Source organism: Protopterus annectens, chromosome 1.part0 (assembly GCF_019279795.1).
Source record: "Protopterus annectens isolate FY-2018-M chromosome 1.part0, PAN1.0, whole genome shotgun sequence".
NCBI classification, from domain to species: Eukaryota; Metazoa; Chordata; order Ceratodontiformes; family Protopteridae; genus Protopterus; species Protopterus annectens.
In genome coordinates, this window is record NC_056725.1 from 1,956,957,908 (window position 1) to 1,956,984,323 (window position 26,416).

General features: G+C 45.4%; 1 protein-coding gene across 1 annotated transcript in view; it reads left to right on the forward strand.

Moving 5' to 3' along the window:
- The window catches only part of RPS7 (ribosomal protein S7), a 254,090-nt gene that overhangs the window by 82,536 nt on the left and 145,138 nt on the right, over window positions 1-26,416 (forward strand). The gene's annotated exons all lie outside the window — the stretch shown is intronic.

The following is a 26,416-nucleotide window of genomic DNA, read 5'->3' on the forward strand; positions in this document are numbered from 1 at the left end:
GCCAGATATTCAAATATTTTTCTTTCCATTTTAACCAGAATTACATTCCTGTCAGTTACTGGTTCATCAGTGACTTCACTGGTCATAGCAAAAGGATTATATTCAGAATTGAGAACAGCATTAACATAAGAATATTCTTTTATAAAGGTGAAGCAGCAAAGGACCCCAAGCTTTACTAAACATCTGCGTATAGGTATCCTGTTTGGGATGCCTAAAATTAAAAAGACCAAAGCCGCCGCCCCCTTTTCAGGCCTATATAGTCAGCAGGAGGTAGTATTACAGAAGGTATTTCTATCTGTTTAGATACCATTTTAAACCAGTTAGTTCAGGAATTAAAATTCATATTGTGATTCGTGGGATTTTTAACAGTGTTAGAAATTTTGCAATGGAAATGCCAAGTAATTAGTTACAGTGGACATAGTCTCCTTGTTTACTTCCCACTGAGGAAGGAATTGACAGTATTTAGCGAGTCGACTGAACAAGTAAATTTAATTGTAATTTTATTAGAAATGGTATCTAACAATTTTTCACAACAAATATAAATAAGGGTCTTGCGGTGGGTGCCAGTATGGCCCCAGCATATACGAGTTTGGTACTAGGATGGTGGGAATGTTAACAGAGTATTATATGTTACATGAACACTTTATTTTATGACAGGTTTGTAGATGACCTGTTTTTTATTATAAAGGAGCAATTTTTAATGGAGCTTTCATGGGTAGCTTAAGTAGTACTTCTGAGTTCTTGTTTTTTACATTGGGTTGTGTAGGGGGTCAAAGTTAATTTTTTGGGCATTGAACTCACTTGGGATCCTTTGAGTGGTGGTTTTAACAGTAACCTTTTTAGAAAAACTTTTTCTAATAGCTACTTTACATTGGACTAGCAACCATCCTATTTACATGAAACGTAACATTCCTAGAGGGCAATTTTAGAAGGGCATCACGTCTGATTAGTTATGTCTTCCAAACAGAATTTTAAGTTTATTACTCAGTTATTTGTGGAAAGGGGATACCCTATAGAACCATTACATCAGGCTGTCATTGAAGTTCCCAGTAAAGGGAAGACTGTTTCCACCTATTTTATTTGTGGAAAGGGGATACCCTATAGAACCATTACATCAGGCTGTCATTGAAGTTCCCAGTAAAGGGAAGACTGTTTCCACCTATTTTAGAGTGGACTACCTAGCAAATTAAATGAAGTGGATATTCCTAGTGATTTTCCTGTTTTGAAATGTCAGTAGACGCATGTAATATCAGGAATATTGTAACACAATACTGGCGAATTAAGTCAGTTAAGTCAGGCTTTGGGAAATGAGCCACAATTTGTTAACATTAAAACACAGTATTAAACAAATGCTTGAAAAATCAGATACTATTCCCATTGCGTTTAGTATTAAAAACAAAGGGACATAAGTGTAATGGTGGTTCCAGCTGTAGATTCATACACAAAGGTGCTTTTGTGATTTTGCCCCATTTGAATTTCAACATAGATTTTAAGGAAAGGTATAGTTGTAATACTTCTGGGGTGGTTTATCTTGCCCTGTGGTTCATTCTATGTAGGTATGATTACAAGAATGCAGAGACAGGATTCAAGAGCATGTAAATGCTGTTAAGGATAAGGATGTAAACAATGCAGTTTACAAGCATTCAAAAGTATGTAAATTTTAGTAAGTTCTTTTTTACAGTTCTTGAAAGTAACAGAAGAGGGGCTAACTTCAGAAATTAAATTGAAACTAGAGAAGTGTGTTGACAAATAATTGTGTGCTGAAGTTCCCCGTTTTTGAAGGAGCATGTAAACATAAAATGTTTTTTAGCAAGAAGGAAACTAAAGGGTTAAAATGTTTTAGTTTTTTAACTATGGTTAATATATATAGGTGTGTGTATATAGATAGATATAGATAGATATAGATAGAGGGAGAATTTCTGAAAGTGTTTGTACAAAAGCGGAGATTAAAACATTTTTTACACTACTGCAGCTTGGGGTCCTTTGTTGCAAAGTGAACTATTTGTTTAGTTGGTTTAGGTTCACTGGCACCTGAAGTGATTATTTTTTTTTTTTTTTTTTTTTTTTTTTTGGTATTGAAGTAACTTCTTGAAGGGGTTGTTTGGGTGCATGTATGTTTAGGGCAGAACTCAAATACAAGGCCACATTTAACTATCAAATAGTGGCATTAACAGCTGTTTGTGTAATGGTATTAATGCCTTTCTGTGGACATTTGAGTAATGTGTAAGGTAGAGTGATACAGAATAGCAAAAGCAGTTCTGTACAATTTTAGGAGTGTAATATGAAAATGCAGGATTTTATAATTGGGCATAAATGCAATTAAAATCACGTAATGTGAAGCTCTTTATCACAGTTGCTTGGTGACCTGTCTAGGTCTTGGTGATAAGTGCAAGCTTAGTTCGTAAAACCAAATTTTTTTTTTTATCCTTTCACCTGGTTGGTTCCACTAGGCTAGTAGCCTCTTCAGGGGAGACCCCAGGTGTGTGGTACTAGGAGAAATTTGACGTGGGCACAGGGAACTTCCATCTAATCTCTGGGTATTGTGGTATCTTTTACATTCACATGAGCTACCACAAATTTCTGCAGATGGGGCTTTGGTTTAACATCCCATTTGAAAGATTGCACTCAAGTGCAGCACACCCACCCTCTTTATGCTGCAGTGTCAGCAGTTCATCTACGTGGTGTTGAGTAGAACTCGCAGCTTTCTGCCACTGATACTGTCATATGAAACCTAAAAATGAAAATGACATTTAATGGTATTTAAGTAGGACTGTGGTTTAAATTACTAGTGGTGTAGAACTGTATGTACCGAGCATGTTTAACAACTTGAAAGGGAAATATTTTAGTCAGAGTCGTTCTCTCGGGCAGGATCATCCACATGAGTGTCATACTAGTACCCCCAGTGGGGAGTGGTACTGTCTGTGTGTAGGTGAGTGTTCTATATGGATATGTAGACTTATGTAAATTTTCATGTATGCGTGTGTATAATGCACACCTGCCTTGTATCCGCACAAGTACAGAGCTTTAGGTGTAGTTTCGGCTGTGCCTGCTCAGGGTTTCTGGCATTTCCAAGTGAAGGTTTTGTACTGCTACTGAAGCAGGATGTGCCTGTAAAGGACAGCAAGTGCTGACTAGACCTTGGCCAGTGTCAGTTTTCTACATTGAGAGTTCAGGACAAATGCTGTTAAGTTTATATGTCATAACCCATTATTTAATTAAAAAAAAAAAATTCTTGTGTGCTGACGTGAACCAGGAGAGGCCTGAGAGGTATACAGTGAAGCCACCTTGGTTAGTGGTGCAAACAGCCCTTGTGCCCAGTGTCTGTTAGCTCACCTAAGGAAGAAGCTGTGTTTGGATGACTGTGGCGTATTGCACTGTACTGAACGTGGTTGTCTTTTGTATGTTTAAGATCATGAAAGCCTGACACTGTTGGAAAGATTGCTCCTTAAGCTAAGCTAGGAAGCCCAGTTGACTCATTTAGAGGTTCTGAATTGTATGGGAAGGAGACCCTACTTTGTGAAACAAGGTAGCTATTGGAAGGTAGGAAGCGTAGAGCCTGTCTGCTTTTAGTAGAGCTTTTTCAGGCGTTGCTCTTGGTCTGAAGGTTTTTAGCTAGCTTGAGGGATGCAGTCTGAGAACAGCAGGGAGAGACCTGATCTTGATTTTGCTGTGTGTGGGGGTGAGTACAAGTTCTCCAGGTCACGCATCTTCTCTCTTCATGGGATATAGGAAGTTAATAGGCTGTTGGCCCAGAGACCCTTATAAGCTTGGCCAAGAGTTTAGTCCATGTATAGACAAAGCAACATGCGATGCCCCTGTCCAGCAGGGACTTGGGGGGGGGGGGATCCCAGAGATGTATTTTCTGTTTCTCATCCCGTTATCCAGGTTGCGCTTAAAGGGTAAAGAGATGCTCTGATGTGAAGAGGGGGTGTATTGCACAGATGGGGAGCCTCTGGGACACATCTGTTCCGCCCAAGTCCTGTTGATGCCACAGACCGGGTTGAGGCCGCGTGTGGGTTACTCTAGTGGAGCTTGTCTTGCAGATATGCAGCAGTCCCATCAAGGTAGGGTCCAAGATCACCTTGTATGCCAGACAGAGCTCGCCTCTGAGGAGTCTGTATGAAACACTAGAGGGATGGGGCTTTTAGCCCATCTGTGTGTGGATGATTTTTGAGGCCCTGATTTCTCCTGGTGAAGAACCTATCTGGTCTCCAGCTGCTGCATGTGCTTTGCAAGGTACGTGCCAAATGAACGTTGTACTCGATGGGCCTTATAAGGGAAGAACCACCTTGTCCCTGGATAAGATGCCCTTACTTATGAGGTGGGCCATGTAGAAAGCTTTCTGTACAATGAAAGCAACATGGTGGTCAAAAACTCTGGTTGCTATCAATCTGGGTGCCCAAACCCTCATTACTGCATGCTCAAGATGTTATTAATGTGATACTTTGTTGGGACATCACTTTCCTTAAAGTGGATAATGCCCTTTTTTTCCTTCAGCTTGAGGCAAGGTTTCTGGCACCAGTCCTTTGTTTGGTGAGGAGGTTGTCCACGTCACTAGGGGAACTTACTGCGCCTAGCTTGCAGTCGTCTGCAAACTTGGTCAGCTGTAGGCCAGTGGTTTTGGCTTGCACCTTAGAAAAGCATATCCCAAATAAAAGGCCCCAAGACAGAACCCTGAGGTACACCACTCAATACGGGTCTACTGATTTTCAGGTGGCTTCCCCATCAGTGAGCCACTTGGCTACCCATCTGGTAACAAATGGATTAATGCCTGGTTGAGAGTTTCTGTTGTATATAATAAACCAAACTAACTGTGCCAAAATTAAAGAACAAGGAGAAAAATGCGCAGTTTACCAAAACCAGCAGCACAAAGAGTAAACTTAATTAATAAAAATATAGGACAAGTGCTTTCATATAAAAATACATTTTTATGTGAAAGTGCTTATCGTGTATTTCAAATTTTTGCTCTTTTTATGTGTTTTTATGTTGCTTTCCTTGGTGGTTATGCTGTGCATATTTTTTTCTATTTTATCTGTTATGCCCGATTGGGGAATCGTGTCGTAGGCTTTGGCTAAGTCAAGGTAGGCTGTGTGCACAGTCTTCCCCTCTGTGGCTTTGAGACTCTGTCAACCAAATTTAACAGACACAACCTCCCCTTGACTAAGCCAAACTGTGTGGGATTGAGTGGGGGTTGCCAATGTCTGTTAATAAGGTCTGTGATCGTTCCATTGTCTTGCAGATAGGTTAGGCTGATTGGGTCTATAATTTCCCGGATTGGTAAATGCTTCATCTTTGTGTAAAGGGATGACTGGCTGATGTTCATCGTGCATACAGCTGCAGTCATAACAGATGGGTTATCTTGCTGTCAGCCGAGTCCTCGGTCGGCCGAATTCCAAAGTCTAGGTCCGGCGTCTGTTGTCGTCGCTTCTTCCCTGACGTCAGTGTCAGGGGTATAAAAGAACCAGCTGACACCATCTTCTTCAGTCTTTCTTGCCGCGTGGTGCCCGAAGCAGAAGCAGTTGGCAAGTGCCGGTCGGCCAGCTCCTGAGATTTATGAAAATATTTCAGCCGAAGTCGTCTTGAAAGCCAAGTACCCCGTTGGGGAAACTTTTATTGCCTCAGACCGATGTCAGACAAAGTTAATTGCATTTCATGTGGGAAGCAAGTATCGCATAAGGATTTCCATTCTTTCTGTATTCCTTGCTTAGGCCCAGACCACGACGTCTCGGCCTGCCGATGTCCTTCATGGATGCATCTGCAGTCATAACAAATGGGTTGTCCTGTCGTCAGGCAGCCCTTCGGTCGGCCGGATTCCAAAGTCTGGGTCCTCCACCAGGCGTCATCTCTGCTGGTCTTGGGTATAAAGGCATCAGCCGACGCCATTTTCTTCAGTCTTTCTGAAGCTGTTCGCAAGTGCCGGTCGGTCAGATCCAGAGATTTCTACTACAATACTACTTGAAGACTTCTAAAGCTAACTCTTTCTTGCCTCAGCCGATGTCAGAAAAGTAAATTGTTTAACTTGTAGGAAACAAATACCTCATAAAGATTTCCACTCTTACTGCCTACCTTGTTTAGGCCCAGACCACGTAGCTGCCTGTTTAGCCTGTGCTTTCTTCAATTGCTGAACAGTTGGCTCAGATTTTGATCCTCCGACTACCCAAATAATTAAAATCAATCCTCAGCGAATCCATGACTACTACCGAGGCTCCTGCTACTTTAGTTGAATCTGCCTCTGATTTTTTGCCTACTACTGTGGCTTCCAGTGATTTATCTGACACCATCCCTTTGGATGTTTCCACCCCAGCACGTGGTGCTGCTAGGCCTCCTGCAGCCATGTCTATCAAGGCCTTTGCCAGGGCCAAAGCAGCCAAAACTGCTAAAACAGTTCCTGCTAAGGCCCCCTCACACAGACACACTTCTAGCTCTCAAATGCTTACTCTGGCAGAGGATTTGATTTCCTTAATCAGGGGATCCCAATCACACCCAGACAGGGCCTCTCAGCCTCCAGAAAAGAGACCTAGGACAGAGCCACCCCAGCAGGAGTGCTCTGATGATTCTTCGGAGGACTCGGGCACTACAGACCAGGCTCCTTTGTCCACTTATGAGGACTCCGATGCTGATGAATCCATTCCATCGGCCTCTCCACCAGAGGAATTCTCTTTTGGGGAAACCTTACATGCCATGAGAGAGCAATTCATTTCTCAGACTCAAGAAAAAGACTTAGGACCTTTCTGCACTTACCACAACACAGGCCCTTAGCTATACCTCCAGTTTTGCCTGTTGTGGATGATGCATTTAATGATGTTTGCACTGCACCTGATTGTTTACCACCAGCCCCTGCCAAACCAGACAGATTTTACAGGGTGCCTAACACTCATCACCACCTTTTCAAGGCCCCACTTGCAGATCCTGAGACTATATCCCAGGGACCTAAAGCAGTAGCTTCTACCTCTACAAAAACCTCCCTTCTGAAAGGAATCCAGGTCATTAGAGAGATGGGGCAAAAAAGTTTACACCTCTGCCACTCTCTCAGCTAGAGCTTTAAACTGTCAGTTTCACATGATCCAATACCAAGAGTTTATGCTCTATCAGTTGACTAAGAAACTTTCCTCTGAAGAAACCTTAGATAAGAAATATGTTTTAGAAATGGTGAATAACATACAGCAGGTTAGTAACCATTCTTTGAAATGTGGCTATGATGCACTGGAGGCTTCATTTAGATCAGCCATGACTGGCACAGTGATAAGAAGGCATGCAAGGTTGAAAGAGCAGGTCCTGCCGGATCATGTAAAAGCAAAGCTGTTAGATGCTCCTATGGATAAGGATAGTCTATTTGGTACCTCTGCTCAACAAGTAATGAAGAAAATGGAAGAGAAGGCAAAATCTGTACAAACAGTTAAGGATTTCTTACAGGTTCAGCCCTCGTTTAGCAGAAACTGGCCTGCCAAAATTGGTCCTTTCCAGACTCCTCAAAGACCCAAAGAGGCAGGTATAGACGCCCTAGAGGCAGAAACCAATCCAGAGGAAGTGCCTACAGAGGACAACAGTGGCAAGGTAATAACCAGCGAGGCACTGACAAAACCACTGCCACTGCAACAGGACAATCACAGTGACTTGGCTCTGACACTACCAGAGCAAATAGCAGCACCTTTAGGCGGAAAGTTAGCTTTATTTTCACAAAATTGGCACTACATCACAAAGACAAGTGGATTTTAAAACCATAGACCAAGGCTACGGGTTCCACTTCCACACTTACCAGTAAAAAGAGGAATGCCAAACTTACCTCCAACTCAAAAACAGAAGCTCTAAACCAGGTAACTCAGCTAACCAACATGAGGTGGAGAGAGTACCAGTAAATCAACAGGGCAAAGGATTTTACTCCAGACTCTTTCTAGTCCCAAGAAAAGAAAAAACTTGGAGACCCATTCTCGATCTGTCCGTCTTAAACACATACATCATCGTTCCAAAATTCAAAATGCTGACCTTACAGTAACTTCTTCCCATGCTGGGCAAGGAGTGTTGGCTGGTGACTCTAGATCTCAAGGAGGCATACCTGCACGTCCCCATCAGACCAATTTGCAGAAGATACCTCGGATTCCTTGCAGGATCAGAGCATTATCAATTCTCAGCATTGCCCTTTGGCTTATCTACTGCGCCCAGAGTATTCACAAAATGCCTGGCATCAGTAATAGCTCATTGCAGGCTACAGGGAATCCAAATCTATCCATACCTGGACGACTGCCTGCTACAAGCGGACAACAAAGACAAGCTGACAACAGATTTACAAAGGGTCATTTGCTTGCTACAAGCCCTGGGATACACAGTCATTTTAAAAAAGTCAAGGCTGATCCCATCCCAGACAAGAACATTCTTGGGTGCAGAATTGGACACAGTAAAACAAATGGCATTCCTGACTGCAGAAAAACAAGAACAACTTCCTCTTTACTTCTTGGCATTAACAAAACAGAACAAACTAACAGCAAGAAAAGTACTGCAGGCCTTGGGATTCATGGCATCATGCATAATCCTGATTCCTCATGCCAGACTGCATATGAGAAAGCTACAGTGGTACCTAAAAAACTTATGGTCTCAACACAGACACAGCTTAGAAACCGAAATCTCACTAATCCCATGCCTGAAACAAGAATTCCTATGGTGGGCCCAAGCATGCCAGGCAAACCTAGGCTTGCCCTTCCACAAAGGTCAAGCGAGCCAGACCATCACAACGGACGCCTCAGACCTAGGCTGGAGGGCACACATGTTGGACAAATGCATACAAGGATTGTGGACTCCAGACCAGCTGCACCTGCACATAAACCAAAAAGAAATGCTGGCAGTACAACTAGCAATCCAGAAATTCAAGCCTTTCCTCAAAGAAGGCCATTTATTGATAAGGACAGACAACACCACAGTCATGTGGTACATCAACAAGCAAGGGGGCACTCATTCCTACCCCCTATGCAGAATGAGACTGGACCTTTGGAACATGGCTCTGAGCTACAACATCCAGTTACAGGCAACCTTTGTGCCAGGAAAGGAAAATACCCTAGCAGATATGTTAAGCAGAACCACCTCGGATGCTCACGAATGGATGCTGCACCCGGACATCTTCAAGGCCATCACAAGAAAATGGGGAATGCCACAAATAGACCTGTTCGCATCCCCACTCAACCACCAGCTCAGGAAATTCTGCACAAGGACGTGTCATCCACTTGCATGGAAGGTGGACTCCCTTTCCTTCAGTTGGAAAGGCCTGACAGCTTATGCATTCCCACCTCTTCCTTTGATGCACAGGGTACTGCTGAAAATCAAACAGGAACAACCAAGGATAATTCTGATAGCTCCGAAATGGCCAAGACAACACTGGTATCCCTTGCTGAGAAGCATGTCTCAGGGGAGAATGTGGTCAATACCCCTGATGCCTTTGATGTTAACTCAGAACAACTACAACATCCTGCATCCAAACCTAAAAACCTTACAACTGACTGCCTGGAACATCACTTAAGAGCAACTAACCCAGACTTATCCCAAAGGGTTAAAGACATTATACTTGAAGCCCGCAGACCTTCAACAAGAAGGAACTATGCAGGAAAATGGAAAAGGTTTGCCACTTGAAGTGCTGAAAGGGGAAAAGATGTGTCAAACATAAACATTGCTAACATCCTGGAGTACTTGGCAGAGCTTCTATACACAGGCCTGTCCTATTCCTCCATCAAGATACATGCATCAGCTATTTCTGCAGAATACAGCTTTGATCCACCTGTCTTCTCGCACCCTTTACTCAGGCAATTCCTCAGAGGAATCAAGAATGTAAAACCTCCTAGGAAACCACCACTACCAGCATGGGACTTAAATTTTGTACTAGAAAAATTGACACTCCCACCATTTGAACCAGCAGGAACAGCGGATCTTCAACACCTATCTTGGAAAACTGCTTTCCTCCTGGCAATTACTTCAGCAAGAAGGGTTTCAGAACTCCAGGCCTTAATGGCAGTACAACCCTTCCTGATCTTCCATCAAGATAGTCTCCATGAGAACTAATCCTACATTTATGCCAAAGGTGGTATCCAGAGTGTCCTTAACCAAGCAATCCACCTACCTACCTTCTTTCCCAACCCACAGAACAGGGGGGAAAGGCTACTGCATACTTTGGATGTACATAGACAGTTACGCTACTACCTGGACAGAACCAAAGGTAACAGAAAAACGGACCAGCTGTTAGTAGCCTATGCACCAGGAAGGGAAGGAAAAGCAATTTCCAAACAAACAATCTCCAAATGGATAGGAAATTGCATAAGATTCTGTTACTCCTACCATGGAAAACCAATGCCACAGAACATAAGACCTCATTCAACAAGAGCTACAGCCACTACCACAGCTTTCTTACGAGGAGTGGCAACCAAGGACATTATTGAGGCGGCTACTTGGACCTCCGTGCATACATTTGCCAAGCATTACAATTTACCTCTATTCTAGATCCCGAGCAGGGTTTGCCACTGCTGTACTGCAAGGGATCCTAACTACACCATAATTTTTTCTTCCTCCACCCCTAGTTTAGCTATGGTATTCTACCCATTTGTTATGACTGCAGATGCTATCCAGTTCAGACATCTACATTTATGGTAGGTACAAAACTGTACTTTTTTGTGCTAGATTCAACAAACGCGTTAAGCGTCGGGTGGAGTTCACCCACCACTATTTTGGTAAAACATTTAATTACATTATGTCGTCGGATACTCCCGACTCCAGTTTTGAGTAGAAGACGCAAAGATAAGGACCGACATACGAGGTCCGCGACTTCTACCGACACCACTCTAAAGCCGACTACCGGTGCTCCGGTTCTCAGCGAGGCACCTACGCAGCCCGAGTACCGATGCTTCATTACCGGTGTCTTCGGTGCCGAGGTCGCAGGCTCCTCTGCCCCCATTTGGACTACAGATACCGACGCCACTCTTGGCGGGGAAACTGAGTTTAGACAGGCCCGCCACTTCTCAAGGTGTCTTCAGGCCTTCCTCCTTTTCCATTAGGCCTTCACAAAATCTAAAGCAGCCATGAAAACTAAAACACAAGCACAGACCCCCTCTCAAGGCCTCATGCCTAAAAAACAGATGCTCAGAATGGCTGAGGATTTGATTACTCTTACTCTTATCAGAGGTTCTCAACCCCCCTCGGACAAAAGGCCCAGATTGGAGGAAGACTACCCTTCCTCAGATCAAGCCTCTATTATCTCAGAACATTGAGGACCAGGAATATTCATGTTCCCCTTTTGAAGACTCTGATGCTGAGGAATCCATTCCCTCGGTCTCCCCCCTGAGGACTATTCTTTTGGGGAAACTGTACATACCTTGAGGGAACACTTTCACTGGGAAGGCCAAGATTACTCAGATTCCAAGAAAAGGCTCGGGGATTTTCTCTAGCTTCCCCAGCACAGGCCTCTGGCTATCCTTCCTGTCTTAGATGTATTAGATGGTGTACACAGAAGCCAGCCTCAACCCAGATTCTTTACCTCCAGCTCCTGTTGAACCTGACAGGTATTACCGGGTTCCTGATTCACACCAGTTCCTATACAAAAGCCATGCTGCTGACCCAGAAACTATTTCACAGGGTCCCAAGGGAATTAAGGCCTCTACTGCTAAAAACCCATTACCTTCAGAGAGAGATTCCAGAGCTTTAGAAAGGTGGTGGAAAAAGGTGTACACCTCTGCCACTTTAACCATGAGGGCATTAAACTGTCAGTTCCATATGTTAAAGTATCAACAGCTTTTGTTTTCAGTTGAAAAGCAAAATGATGCAACCGGAGCAACCAGATTTAAAGGAGTTGCAGGATTTGTTGCATAGTGCAGAGCAAGTGGGTAAACCTACCTTGCAGTGTGGTTTTGATGCTTTAGAGGCCTCATGTAGAGCTGCTGTTACAGGGTCTGTCATACGTATACATGATTGGCTCAAAGAGCAGACCTTACCAGATCATGTCAAAGCTAAATTACTAGGTGCACCTCTTCAAAAAGATGTATTGTTTGGTGTTGAAGCTGAGGAGGTACTAAAGAAAATGGAGGAAAAGGCAAGATCAATGCAAACAGTGAAAGATTTCCTACAGGTACAGCCTCCACGTTTCAGCAGAAACTGGCCTTCAAAAAATTGGTCCTTTTCCAGACACGGACAGACCTCAGAGGCAGATACAGGCGTCTGAGGGGTAGAGGGCAATCTCTAGGATCATTCAGAGCCAGACAATGGCAAGCACCTACCCCAAGAGGTGGGGAAGATAGGTCTGTCATTCAGAAAGCAGACAGTGACTTTCCCCTTTGCATGCCAAGCAAAGCTTTAATGGCAGCATCTTTAGGAGGAAAACTGGCATTTTCAAAAAATTGGCATATCGTCACAAAAGACAAATGGATCCTGGACATTATAGACTGAGGCTACAGATTCCACTTTCACACACTTCCAAAAATGAGAGGTATGCCAAACCTGCCACAAAATCAAAGGGCAGAGGCACAAAAACAAATTTCAGCTCTCATGGACATGAAAGCTATTAAAGAGGTACCTGCAAAAGAACAAGGTCAAAGTTTTTATTCCAGACTATTCCTGGTACCAAGGAAAGACAAAGATTGGAGACTTATTTTAGACCTATCCATCCTAAACACATTTACTCGTACCAAAATTCAAGATGCTCACATTACAGCAGCTTCTTTCCATGCTGGGCAAAGAGTTTGGGCTGGTAACATTGGACCTCAATGAGGCATACCTGCATGTCCCTATCAGACAAGATTGCAGAAGATACCTCAGATTTCTTGCAGGTTCAACCCATTATCAATTCTCTGCATTGCCTTTTGGCTTATCTACTGCGCCCAGAGTGTTTATGAAATGCCTGGCATCAGTAATTGCCTTCTGCAGACTTCAAGGGATACAAATATACCCATATCTGGACGACTGCCTGATCCAAGCAGACAGCAAGCGCATGCATCTGAAACACCTGGCATTTGTAATAAAACTAAACTTTCTGGGATACACGGGCAACAAAAAAAATCAAAACTAATACCCTCTCAAACAATAATTTTCCTGGGTGCCAGCTTGAATACAAACACCCAGATGGCCTACCTCACGCCAGAGAAGCAAGGGCAACTATCTCAGTACTTCAGCAAAATGGCAACCTTCACCAGGCTGACTGCAAGGAAAGTCCTGCATGCTCTGGGATTCATGGCATCTTGCATCCTGCTGATCCCATGTGCAAAGCTGCATATGAGGAAACTTCAATGGTACCTAAAAAAAACTTATGGTCTCAACACAGCCACAGTTTGGAAACGATTATACCACTCATTCCATGTCTTCAAAAGTAATTTCTGTGGTGGGCTCAAGCATGCCAAAGAAACATAGGTCTCCCCTTCTGCATACCACAAGCAAATCAAATCATCACAACAGACGCCTCGGACTATGCCTGGGGGGTGCACATGACAGATCAGTGCATTCAGGGAAAATGGTCCCAAAGAGAAGCACCTACACATCAATCAAAAGGAAATGCTAGCAGTGCAAAATGCTATTATGGCCTTCAAAGACCTACTGCATCTAGGCCAGCTATTGATAAGGACAGACAACACCACAGTGATGTACATAAACAAACTGGGAGGAACTCATTCATACCCCCTGTGCAGACTAGCCATGCCCCTTTGGAACACGGCTCTGGAATTGCAAATCCAACTTCAAGCACAATTCCTGCCAGGGAAGGAAAACACACTGGCAGACGGCCTAAGCGGACAGCCTAAGCAGAAATATGACAGATCCACACGAATGCAAGTTTTCGCAAAGATAACTCGGGCATGGGGACAGCCAGACATAGATCTCTTTGCTACCCACAGAAATTACCAACTGAAAAAATTTTGCTCAAGGACCTATCATCCACAGGCCTCAAAGTGGACGCACTTTCTTTCAATTGGACAACATTGACTGTCTATGCCTTTCCACCTCTTCCTCTGCTGCCCAAAGTTCTATTAAAAGCCAGAGCAGAGAGGCCAAACATGATTCTCATTGCTCCAGACTGGCCAAGACAACACTGGTATCCACTCCTGAAGAGCCTGACTCATTCCCCGCCATGGATCCTGCCTCTAGTGCCTCTTCTGTTGTCCCAGCACAACTTCAAAACTCTTCAGTCAGCTGAAAGCCCTCAATCTAGCCGCATGGAGAATCCCTTGATTTCCCAACAGACCCTCCTTTCCAAGGAGGTGCAGGATATCCTCTTGGAGGCCAGAAGACCTCCTACTAGAAAAGCCTACTCCGCCAAATGGAAACTGTTTTGTGCCTGGAATCAGAAAAAGGGCCAGAATCCTTGGGTAATAAATTTACCTCAAATATTACAGTACCTAGCTGAGATGTTACAGTGGACTTTCCTTCTCCTCCAAGATCCATGCTTCAGCCATTTCTGCACAATACAACACAGATCCTCCTTTATTCTCTAATCCTCTCTTAAGACAGTTCCTCAGAGGGGCTAAGAATATAAAACCCCCAAGGAAACCACCAGTACCTGCTTGGGACCTCAACTTCATTTTGGAAAAACTGACCCTGCCTCCATTTGAGCCAGCTGCTTCAACAGAACTGCAATATTTGTCATGGAAAACAGCCTTCCTTCTGGCTATCACCTCAGCAGGCAGGGTTTCGGAACTACAGGCCCTCATGGCTGTGCAACCTTTCATCATTTTCCATCAGGACAGGATTTCCTTACGAACCAACCCTTCCTTTATGCCAAAGGTAGTATCCAGTGTACCCTTGAATCAGACACTTACCTACCTTTTACCCTAACCCACAAAACAAAGGGGAAAGACTACTACATTCCATGGACATTCACAGACAACTTCGTTATTTGGACAGAGCAAAGCCATTCAGAAAATCCGAGCAACTCTGTGTCCTATGCTACAGGTGCTCAAGGAAAGGCCATCTCCAAACAGACAATCTCAAAATGGATAGCCCACTGTATATGCTTTTGTTACTCATTTCATGGAAAAACTGTGCCTTCAAGCATCAGATCCCACTCCACAAGGGCCACAGCTACCTCTGCAGCTTACCCCAGGGGGGTTCCTACCAAGGACATTTTGGAAGCAACCACTTTGAGTTCTGTGCACACTTAATCCAAGCACCATCACCTTCCAGCGGGCTTTGCCACAGCAGTCTTGCAGGGCATTCTTGCTCCTCCTAGTTCCAGTTAGTGCCTGCCACCCCTTTTTAGCTTTGGGATTCTACCCATCTGTTATGACTGTATGCACGATGAACATAGTACAGTTTTGTACCTACCATAAATGTAGATGTTAGAGTGCTAATACAGCTGCAGTCCAGGTTTCCCTCCCTCCATCCCCTCTTGGGACAGGCCTTATGACAAGCACCTTTTCATACAACCTGATTGGGGTATTCTTTTATGGTGTATTTGCTTGCAAACTACTGCTTTTTGATTATTCTATATTGCATTATTACATAAGCTTATGTTTTGCCTTCCTTCTGGGGGCACCTGACATCTGGGGCAAGAAAAACTGAAGAAGATGGCGTCTGCTGGTTCTTTTATACCCCTGACGCACTGACGTCCGGGAAGAAGTGACGACAACTGACGCCGGACCTGGACTTTGGAATTCGGCCGACCGAGGGACCCGCCTGATGGCAGGATAAACCCATCTGTTATGACTGCAGCTGTATTATCACTCTAACATGTACATTTATGGTAGGTACAAAACTGTACTTTCTCCACTCAGCTGGGACAAAGCCAGTACTTGGGCTTTGGTTGAATAGGGTGCCTAGTGGGATGCCTGAGTTCATGTAGGATGCAGCCTGGGATGTTGTCTGGTCCCATGGAGGCTATATTTTTTGCTTTTTGAGAGAGCAGTGATGTCCTGTTCCCTAGCTACAAGGGGAAGGGGGCAGGTACTGGAAATGTTCTGATTTTACTGATGAGGGGGACGGGTGAAATGTTTAGCTGAATTTGTCAGCCAGCAAATTTGCTATAGCTACGGTATTTGTCTATGTGGTGTTTTTTTACCACCTGTTCTGAACAGATCTGGGTGCTACCTTTAGAGATTACGGATGTGTATGTGAAGAAGCCCTTATGATCTCTAGTAGATGTGGCCAATCTGGACACTTTGCTTTGGAGTATTTCACAGTGCTCTTATTTGCTTGTTTTTTTTTGTTGATTTATTGCAGTTGTCCACCAAACAGATTTACTCTTCCTTGCAGAGGATGATTTAGTCCCATCAGATATTCCTTATTCCATGCATCTATATTAATGTTCATAATAATTTGGTATAATTTTGGATACTGGTGCCAGTTCCTGTGGAGTGGGCTGTGAAGCTGTTACCATCCTGCTGTAATCTGCTTTGGAGAAGTTTTCTTCCTTTGCTAGAAGGGGGTTGAGGGAGATGGTGACTTCGACCGTGACTGGTTTATGGTCTGATCTTACAAGGGATGATGATACTGCAGGGATGCTGCAGTGGTTACTCCATGTTGGTTAATACCAAGTCCACGATGTCACTTCTTGTGGGGGTATAGACTAGCTGTTCCAAAGCATTTGCATTGATGAAATCGAGGAATCTGTGGGCATTTCTGTTTTGGCATGAGTAGTTCAGTCTTGGGTAGTTGGTCACCCAGGATCAGGGTAAAGTGTTGAATCTAGGTGACTTCGAAGAGGTCTAGATAGGCAGATCTGAAGTAGGATTGTTCATTTGTCAGCAACCTGTGTGTTACGGATCCGATATCGGATCCGAGCCGGCAACTTGTTTCAAGCTAATGGATCAGAGCTCCTAGCTCCTCCCTTCACCCATAATCCCCTGCTAACCCTCCATGACCTCTGATCTAGTTTGCCGTGCTTGTGATGGCTGGATCCTTTTCTTGAGCTCTGCAGATAAGTGAAAAAAAGTTAACTTTTTTACGTCGGGAATTTCTGTTTTAGTTTAAATTGATATTTGTAAAGTGTGTCTGAGTTAGGTTTCCTATACCCTCCCTTTGCTGGTCGCTATTGTGTGTGTTGAGTGTCTTTTGGGGCCTCTGTGTGTGTAATTGTCTTTTTTTCTTTTCCTTTTTAGTTTAAAAAAAAAAAAAAAAAAGGCTGAGGCCCCAAAAGCCATATTTTCTAAATGTACCGAGTGTGGCCATAAGCTCTCCCCGGCTGATGGCCACACTCTGTGCGTTCGATGCCTTGGGGTTGAACACCTCACCTCTGGCTGTACTATCTGTGCAGCGTACAACCCCAGGGCACTGAAAGAACGGAGGTCGAAGCTGGTCCTGGCAGGACTTCCACCCCCGGATTCAGCTTCAGCCTCCGCTGTCTCTGCTACTCCCGTGGCTCCATCACAGCCTGTGGTGGTTGCCACTCCTGCCCCCATGCCTCAGACTGGGACTCAAACTCCCGCTAAAGTGTCGGAGGACAGGGAGGCCAGGAGGGAGAAGCACCACAAGCGGCGGGCCGAGACCTCCGTTTCGGCCCCGCCAGCTAAGTGGGCTTCTCCCTCCATTGCTTCTAGGTCTCCTCCTCCTTGGCTCCGATCCCCTTTCTCCCTGGGGCCCGAGGAGGAGGAGACCTGATCTCCGAGGTCATCGAGGCGGCATTCCAGGCCTGCCTCGGTGGCTTCTTCGAGATCCACTTTCAGCTTATCAGATGCAGACTTGGACCGGATGATGCGAAGGTTCGTCCAGGCCCAGCTGCAGATGGGAGTGCTCTTGCGCCCCCCCCCCCCCTCAGGGGGGGAGCTCAACACCTTTTTTCCACCCAATTGCTCCTTCTCTGACCCGCTACCCGGGTTCAGAGCACTCTGAGCCGAGCAGACTTGGAGCCGGGGGTGGGTCGGCGCCAGCAGTACTTGGTACTTCGAATCTGACCCTACCCTCGAGTCTGCCTGATCTGACCTCTCGGAGACGTGGTCTGAGCTTCGGATCCGGGGGATTCAGTATGCCTTCGGCTCCGTCCAGGTCAGAGCACACTGGTCCCTCGGATCAGACTGTCTCTGCGCCTGCTCCGATCCCTTCATTGGATCCGAGTGGGAGCAGACTTTTGGATCCATTGGAGAGTGGCTCTCCCTCAGCATTCGATGCTGTGGAGAGGGCTCTAAGAGCATCCGGACCCCCGGTCCTTGCATCGACTCCTCCTCCCTGCACTCCCTCTCTGCTGGGCCAGGCTTCCATCACCTGGCCAAAGGGGCAGCCTGCTTCGATGTCAGACAGTTCCATTGGAACAAGATGTTGCTGGCGAGGCCTCCTCTGACAGTCCCCCAGAGGAAGCTCCCCGCAAGCATAAGTGCAAAAGGAGGCACGTGGACTCCCCTGAGTCCTTAACTGAGGACACTGACTTGGAGGAAGGTGAAGGCTCCCCAAGATCACCCCCTGAGGATGTCTCCTTTGGAGACATCATGGAGATGCTGAGAATCAGAGGTGGGTGGTCTGCCCCCAAGTCTTCCTCTGACGAGTCCGTGTGTCTGGAGGCATTCGAGGCAGGCCCGTCTACCTCCTGGGTGTCCCCTCCAGCTGATCCCCTGGTGGGCTTTATTACCACCAGGGCATGGAAGGATCCAGACACTGTGGAGCCAGTACCGAAGCGACCGGATAGGATTCTTAGCCCACCCTCAGACCGGTCACATTGGAGTAAGGGCCCCCCTGTAGATGCCATGTTGACGGCGGCAGCCGCAAAGAGGGAATTGGCTCAGAGTCCCTCAGTCCATCCACCGAGCAGAGTCCCGTTTGATTGATCGCTTAGGGAAGCGAGTCTTTAGTTCAGCGACCTTCTCAGTAAGGTCTCTGAACTGTATGGCACATGTCATCAGGATGCAGCGGGATCTTATCAAAGAATACGCTGCATCCCCCCTGAGTCCATGTCGGAGGAGGATAAACATTTGTACTCCACCCGAATGGCCACTCTGAGATCTATTTCAAACACCTCTGTGCGGCTGTTGTCCCACGTCACAGAGGGAGCCGCTAGGGCCAGCGGAGCAGGCCTAGTCATGAGACATCAGGCCTGGCTCAGTCATTGCGACTTTACGGAGCCCTTTAACGCGTCCTTCGCGAACGCCCCCTTTGATGGTTCTGCCCTTTTTGGCAAAACAGTTCGCGAGACGCTTGTCCAGAGTGAGAAGGATGGGAAGACGTCTGCCGTCTGAGTCCGCTTCTCTGCTCCCCAGCGGTCCTTTTCAAGGAACCAAAAGGGTCAGAAGAAGATGTGGTTCCGGAAATCACAACATTCCCAACCAGCTCCGGGCAACCAGTCCTACCGTGGCAGAGGTGGACAGGGAGGACGTCGCCCCAGGGGCAGAGGGGCATCTAGAAATTTCGGGTCCAGAGAACCTTTCTCTGAGTGGCCCACGCAGCAGCCCTGAGGGGTTGCCCGGCTGCTCCACTTTAGAGGCAGTCGGGGGGGGGGGGCATTTTTCTAAACTTCTAGCTTCATGGGAGTCCATCACAACAGACCGCTGGGTGCTTCGCATCATATCCAGAGGGTACAAAATACCAATTCTCCATGTCCTCCAATCCAAGAACCTCCCCGATGTACCACCCGATCACAGGGAGGCCGCAGCCGCAGAAATACAGCAGCTGCTAAGAGAGAGCCATCCAGCCCGTCCCCCAAGACCAGCTCTGATTAGGGTTTTACTCCAGGTTCTTTTTGGTGCCAAAAAAGACGGGGGACTTGAGACCCATCCTAGACCTTTCCCGCTTGAACCTGTCAGTAACAAAGGAAAAATTCCGAATGGTCACTCTTCAATCTATCCTCCCCTTTTGAGGGAGAACGATTGGATGTGCTCTATAGACCTCAAGGATGCGTATTACCACATCTTAATGGACAAACGATCCAGGAGGTTACTTCGCTTCCGGCTGGGAGCCAGTCACTACCAGTTCAGGGTCCTTCCCTTTGGCCTCACCACAGCCCCTAGGGTCTTCACCAAAGTGATAGCAGTGATTGCGGCCCACCTGAGATTCCAGGGAATTCAGGTCTTCCCGTACCTGGACGACTGGCACCTGACAGCACCAACAAGGCATCTACTTTGCTCGGCCAGAGACTTCTTTCTCCATCTAGCCCCACAACTAGGCATTACTATCAATGTCGGCAAATCTCTACTGGCTCCAACACAGATCATAGAATTCATAGGTGCCAGAATAAACACCAGAGATTTGCGAGCCTTCCTAACTGCCGAGAGAATCAGAAATCTACAACTTCACGTGCGGGCTATCCTTCATTCAGAGGCTTCACCAGCAGAATTGATCCTGAGGGCACTAGGCTCCATGGCAGCAGCGATTACACTCCTTCCATGCGCCCGTTTGAACATGCGAGTCCTGCAATGGACTCTTAGTGCAGTGGTCCTTCCTATCCCTTCCTCTCCACCATCCCATTACTATCAGCAAGGCTTGCAGAAGGGCGCTACTATGGTGGCTCCAAACATCGAACTTCCATACAGGCCGTCCCTTCTGCACCCCTCCCCCTCCCCCCATCACCACTGTGACCACGGATGCTTCCCGCCTCGGGTGGGGGGGGGGCATTACACAGGCAGGACAGTTCAAGGCACGTGGAACGATAGAGACCTCCCTGCATATCAACGTTCTGGAGATGAGAGCGGTACTGTTGTTGTTGTAAGCACTTCAGAGCTTCCTCCCCGCAGGAACAATTGCAATTCACTTTGACAACATGTCAGTGGTCTGGTATATCAACAAACAGGGGGGAACCAGATCTTATCCTCTTTGCCGCAAAGCCATGAGAGTGTGGGAATGGGCGATCTCCACCAAACGCTTTCTGATTGCAACGCACATTCTGGGGAGGACCAACATCCTAGCGGACAAGCTCAGCTGCACCCTTCTTACCCCTTACGAGTGGTCTCTCGATCCTCTGGTAGCGAAGCAGATATTCGCAACATGGGGGCAACCCTGCTGCGATCTTTTTGAATCTCCCTCAAACGCCAAATGCGACAATTTCTTCACTCTAATCCCCCCACCAGGGGAATCTCCAAGAGACGCTCTGGTGCATGCCTGGCCACCCGGTCTACTCTATGCCTATCCTCCTCCTCCAATGATGATACAACTCTCCTCTTCCAATGATGATACAACTCTTACAGAAAGCCTCGCGGTTGGGGAGCAAGATGATTCTCATTGCCCCATTCTGGCCTCGACAAATTTGGTTCCCTTACCTGTGGTCTCACCTTGTGAATCACCCTTGGATTCTAGATCCCATTCCGGATCTCATCTCCCATCCATTGGACTTGGCAACTCCAAACCTGGACAATCTGAAACTTGACAGCTTGGTTGCTCCAATTCCACTCCTAGTTAGGACTCCCGGTATCTCTTCACCAGTCAAAGCCATCCTCGTGGCAGCACATAAGCCCTCCACCAGGAAAGTGTATAATAGCAAATGGAAACTTTTTTCCATCTGGGCAGAGTGCCGCGATCTAGATCCCTTTACAGCTGCTCTTCCATCCATTTTAGATTTCCTAACTGAACTCTTTCAAGAAGGCGCTAGTTGTTCAACTGTCAAAGTGCAATTGGCAGCCATTTCTCATTATCATGTGGGACATGATACAGGACCCTTGATGTCAGCCAAATTGTGTAAAACCTTTCTCAAGGGTACCTTTTTACTTAGACCTCCTGTAAAAGAAGCCGTACCCCCATGGGATCTTACTTTAGTTCTTCAAACCTTGACTGCTCCACCCTTTGAACCCGCTGCTTCAGTGGATCTCAAATTCTTGTCATGGAAAACAGCATTCCTTGTAGCCATTACTTCAGCAAAAAGAGTGTCGGAACTTCAGGCTCTTTCTGTAAAGCCTCCATACCTGATTTTTCACCCTGATAGTGTACCTCAGGATCAATCCCTCCTTTCTTCCCAAGATAGCATCAGAAACCAACATAAACCAATCCATAAATTTACTGGTTTTCTTCCCTAAATATCAAAATAAGGGTGAATACAAGCTGCACTCATTGGATGTTCATAGGCAGCTTCGTTTTTGTACTCTTAGGACGGCTGTTCATAGGCAGCTTCGTTTTTATATTCTTAGGACGGCTGGCCATAGACAATCCGACCAGCTGTTCGTTTCCTTTGCCAAATTTAACTTGGGGAAAGCTATCTCTAAAGTATCTTTATCTCGCTGGATTTCCCAATGTATCCTACTAGCTCATCAAGCCTCGGGTAGACCCGCACCAGAAGGAGTTTGTGCTCATTCCACTCGCTCCATTTCTACTTCTGCAGCTTTGAAGTCTAGAGTTCCTTTGGATGATATTTGTTCTGCAGCCACTTGGGCTTCATCTCATACCTTTATCAACCACTACAAGTTAGACCTGCTTTCTAGAGGGAGAGCATCCTTTGGCTCTGCGGTGCTTCGTAATATCCTTCCATGATGGCCACCCAGGGTGCAGGTAGCTGGGGACTCTGTCCCACAGGTTGCTGACAAATGAACAATCCTACTTCAGATTTAGTTATGTACTCACCATAACGTTCCATCTGAGTAGGTAGTTCATTTGTCTGCAACCATCCCCCCCTCCTTCCCCCTGACCTTCTTTGGATCTATTGGTTTTTAGATATCCTTTGTTGGATATATATGGAGGGGCAAACTCTATCTGAGGTCATGGAGGGTTAGCAGGGGATTATGGGTGAAGGGACGAGCTAGGAGCTCAGATCCATTAGCTTGAAACAAGTTGCCGGCTCGGATCAGATATCGGATCCGTAACCCACAGGTTGCAGACAAATGAACTACCTACTCAGATGGAACGTTATGGTGAGTACATAACTTCTAATTTTGTGTTATGTTACTGAAACTTGCACCAGGCAGCCTCACTCCAGAAATGGGGATTGTTTGAAATTATCTGCAGAGGTTTCAGGTACACGGAAGAGGGTCTCGAGTCTAGATATACCACTAAACTAGTAATATGCGCACCAGTGCAGAGGGGGGGGGGCTTTAATAGATGTGGGAGTTGCATTTTGCAGGACATTGGCCTTCAGCTACCAGCCCCAGAGCAGGTTTTGCAGAGTCCTGGTGTTCTATAGTAATGACCCAATTGTGGATCCTTGCACAGTTTCTCTAGAGGCTGTGAGGGAGACCCCCCCCCCGTAACACTTTTAACACCAAAGTTAATAGGTTTTGGGATAAGTATGGCAAAATGATGTGCTTTTCTACACTGACCTTTAGGAGTTCTGAATTGCCAAGCTCGCACTGAAGTTCCAAGGTCCTCTTTCCAAGCAAACTGACATTAGCCACATCAGCTGCTGCAGACTGCCATCCAGCCAAGACAAGGATGACACTAGGTTATTCTGATGCTCGTGCATTATGCACAGCAGCTGCTGCTGGGACTGTGCACGCAACCCGTTTTCTGAACGGTCTGTTGCAGAGGATAAGGAGATTCAGTTCCTAAATGCACCTTTAGGCAGTGCTTTCATTTAGCCTGTGAAGTCTTTAAAAAAAAAACTGTAAGAAAATTAGGTACTTGCGGAAACTACTGCATCTTCCAATCTCCAAATTTACATTTGGCTAATACTCTTTTTGATAAGAAACAAGAGTAAGAAACTGAAGGGCGATCAGTCATTTATAAACAGAAGTGGCAGTAAAGACGAGGCTAATAAAGTTTCTGCTATCCCAGAGTGTGTGACTGCAGACTGCCTTTCATGTTTTTGCATCCCCCAAACTCCCAAGACCCAGTTCTCCACCTAAGAGAAAAATTACATCCATTCTTTTTAGGAATGGAGGGTAGTGCTGCAGACAGATGGGTACTAGTCATTCATGCAACGGCATACGACCTAAAGTACAAATATCTTAAGCCCATGAATCCTTAGGATACCAAGGTATCCTAAATCTCATTCCTTTTTTAAACCCCCATTAGAAAAGGGGACCACATAAGCGTGCTCAGGGAGCTGGTATGAAAATTCTGCTACTCAGTTTCTCTCTGTTCTAACATAACTGTCCATGGCAGTCCTTTCTAGATCTGTGCAGACTGAATTTCTGCCAGGTTTCAGAAGGAAACCCTCCAGGCATTCGGCAAGTCTTGACGCTGATGCGGTTGCACTGAATCCAAAGATGTCTCCATTACAAAGCTGATACTTTTCTGAAGATTCATATTTGGAGCCGTCCAGTTCACCTTGCCGTTTTGGCTTATCTACTGCTCCAAAGGTTTTCTCCGTGTCTGTCCCCATTGTAGCATATTGCAGAGTAAGGGGGATAAGTTACTCATTCCTTTAACTATCTGCTGTAAGCAGTGTTTGAGGAAGTGTGTCAAAACAGTCTGTTTAGCACTGAATAGCTTGCATAAGCTGTGCTTCATTCTGAACCTGAAATCGAGCTCTGTTCCTGTTGAAACTGTTTACCAGGCTTTCCAGCGTTGTACTTGGGAACATTCCGTCAGCAAAAACCTGGACAACCAGGTAAACCTCTAGGGTATTGGGGGAACCTTGCTACTATGCATCTGGTTTGGGTACATGTGAAAAATTCAGTGGAACCAGCATTGCCAGTTGAGATCAGAATTACAGCATTACTATAAAATAAAAGAAAAAGGTGGTGTCTGAGGGCATTTTTTCTGCTCTGTGCCAGTCTGGTTCTGACAGATGGCCTAGAATCTAGCAGAGGTGGTGGTGCAGTGTCAGACTGGGGACAGGCACTTGGCCCAAGACTGGGGACAGGCACAAACTTGGAAGTATAAAAACTGTTTGCTTTTCAAGTTCAAACTCTTGAAGGTTCAGGTACCTTGGGGATAGTCATGGGACCACATGGCTGTCTTGGTACGTTAACAAATGGGGAAGGAGTGCACACGTGCAGTATAGTGTTCCAAACCTACTTCCCCACAAAAGACTACTTGCCATCCCAGTTTTCTAAATCTCAGACTGCATTCATTTTTTAGGTGGTCTTTCAACTCACTAACTCTTGTAATTCAGTTTGCCTTTTAACTACATTAATACTAGTAAACCCAATCATGTTTTTGCTTTTCTGTTGAGCACTTTAGTATATTGAACCAAAGGGCCTTGGCCTCTTATTTCACATCAGTGCTTTACTAAAGGGTTATAATCTCCATGGAAACTGGTCTGCAAGGTATTTCCAGGCATGTTTCTAAGCAGAGGTCCGTGTCCTTGTTAAATGTATCTGCTGTGTTCATAGGTTTGACTGTGCCATAATCCAGATATTCATTCTTGCCTCCATCTGTGTGAAGCAACCTCCACTGAAACTGTTCTAACTTGTATTAGACTAAGTGGTTTTGAACCCCCCCCCCCCCCCCAAATAATAACTAGAAACCTCACTTGCCTTTAATGAGTTTTTAGGATGTCTTGTCTGTCTGGCTCTGGCAGTCCCAACGTTTAGTATCAGCCTTTTGCATTTCAGCTGTTCCACTGTGTGCCCCATACTGCTCAGGATATGGAGCCCCTGTTCATGTGGGGAGAACCTACTGATATTAGTGTTTCACTGTTGCAGTCCTAACTAATGGGTTATCCGGCTCCCGGTAGCCCTCGATCGGCCAGAATACCAAAGGTAAGTAAAAATTACATCGGTTGTAAAGGACGTCAGGGCATCGGATACAAAAGGAGGCAGCCGATGTCACTTCCTCAGTCTTCCTTGCCGCGGAACCCGAAGCGGAAGCTTTTCGTGCACGAGTGCCGGTCAGCAGTTTACCTTTGGCTTCCGACAACAAGAGTTGAAGTCTATTGCAGCTAAGTACCCTGTCGGGGATCCTCTCTTCTTGCCTTAACTAATGTCAAAAAAGGTTAATTGCCTTACCTGTGGAAAGCAGGTTCTCCATAGAGATTTTCATTCTTATTGTATTGTTTGCAAGAATAATAAAACAGGGGTGCACCAATGGCTAATAGGCTCCACGATAGTATCACAGCTGATAAAAACTCAAAAGACTCCAAAGAACTGCAATCAGTAGGTCTTTTATTGTAAAAACAGAATCCAAAAAGTAAGCGCTTTCACATCATGCGACGCTTCATCAGACTTTCAAAAAATATGAAAATACTAACTCCTTAAATACATAATAGTTAATTGGTCTCTTAAATTAATCGGGCTGGTAACATCAGTTAAAATGCATAATATATTAGCACCACAGTATGAAAAACAAAGCGCATATCTTTGTAAACTGATCAAGAATATATTAAAACTTGTAAGAAAAATATGTATATTAATAAATATTCTCCTTTCAACATAAAATTATACATAAAATGCATCACAAGAAAAAATATAAATAAAAATTATATGTATATATATTTTGTGTATAATGCTAAAAGCAATCACACCATGTGAATTAATGTCTCTGTGGCCGTGCTGCTAAAAAAGGTTTGAGGGTAATTTTCTCATTTAAACCATATTTGTGTGCTTGCAGCCTAAGTATCCACTTGTTCTCTATTTCCTCAATTTTGTTCTTAAAATCACCAAGTCTGTTGGTCCTACTAACTATTTCTAAAGCTCTAAACTTAAAGGTGTGAGTAGAACCATGGTAAAGTACATGTCGTGCTAAG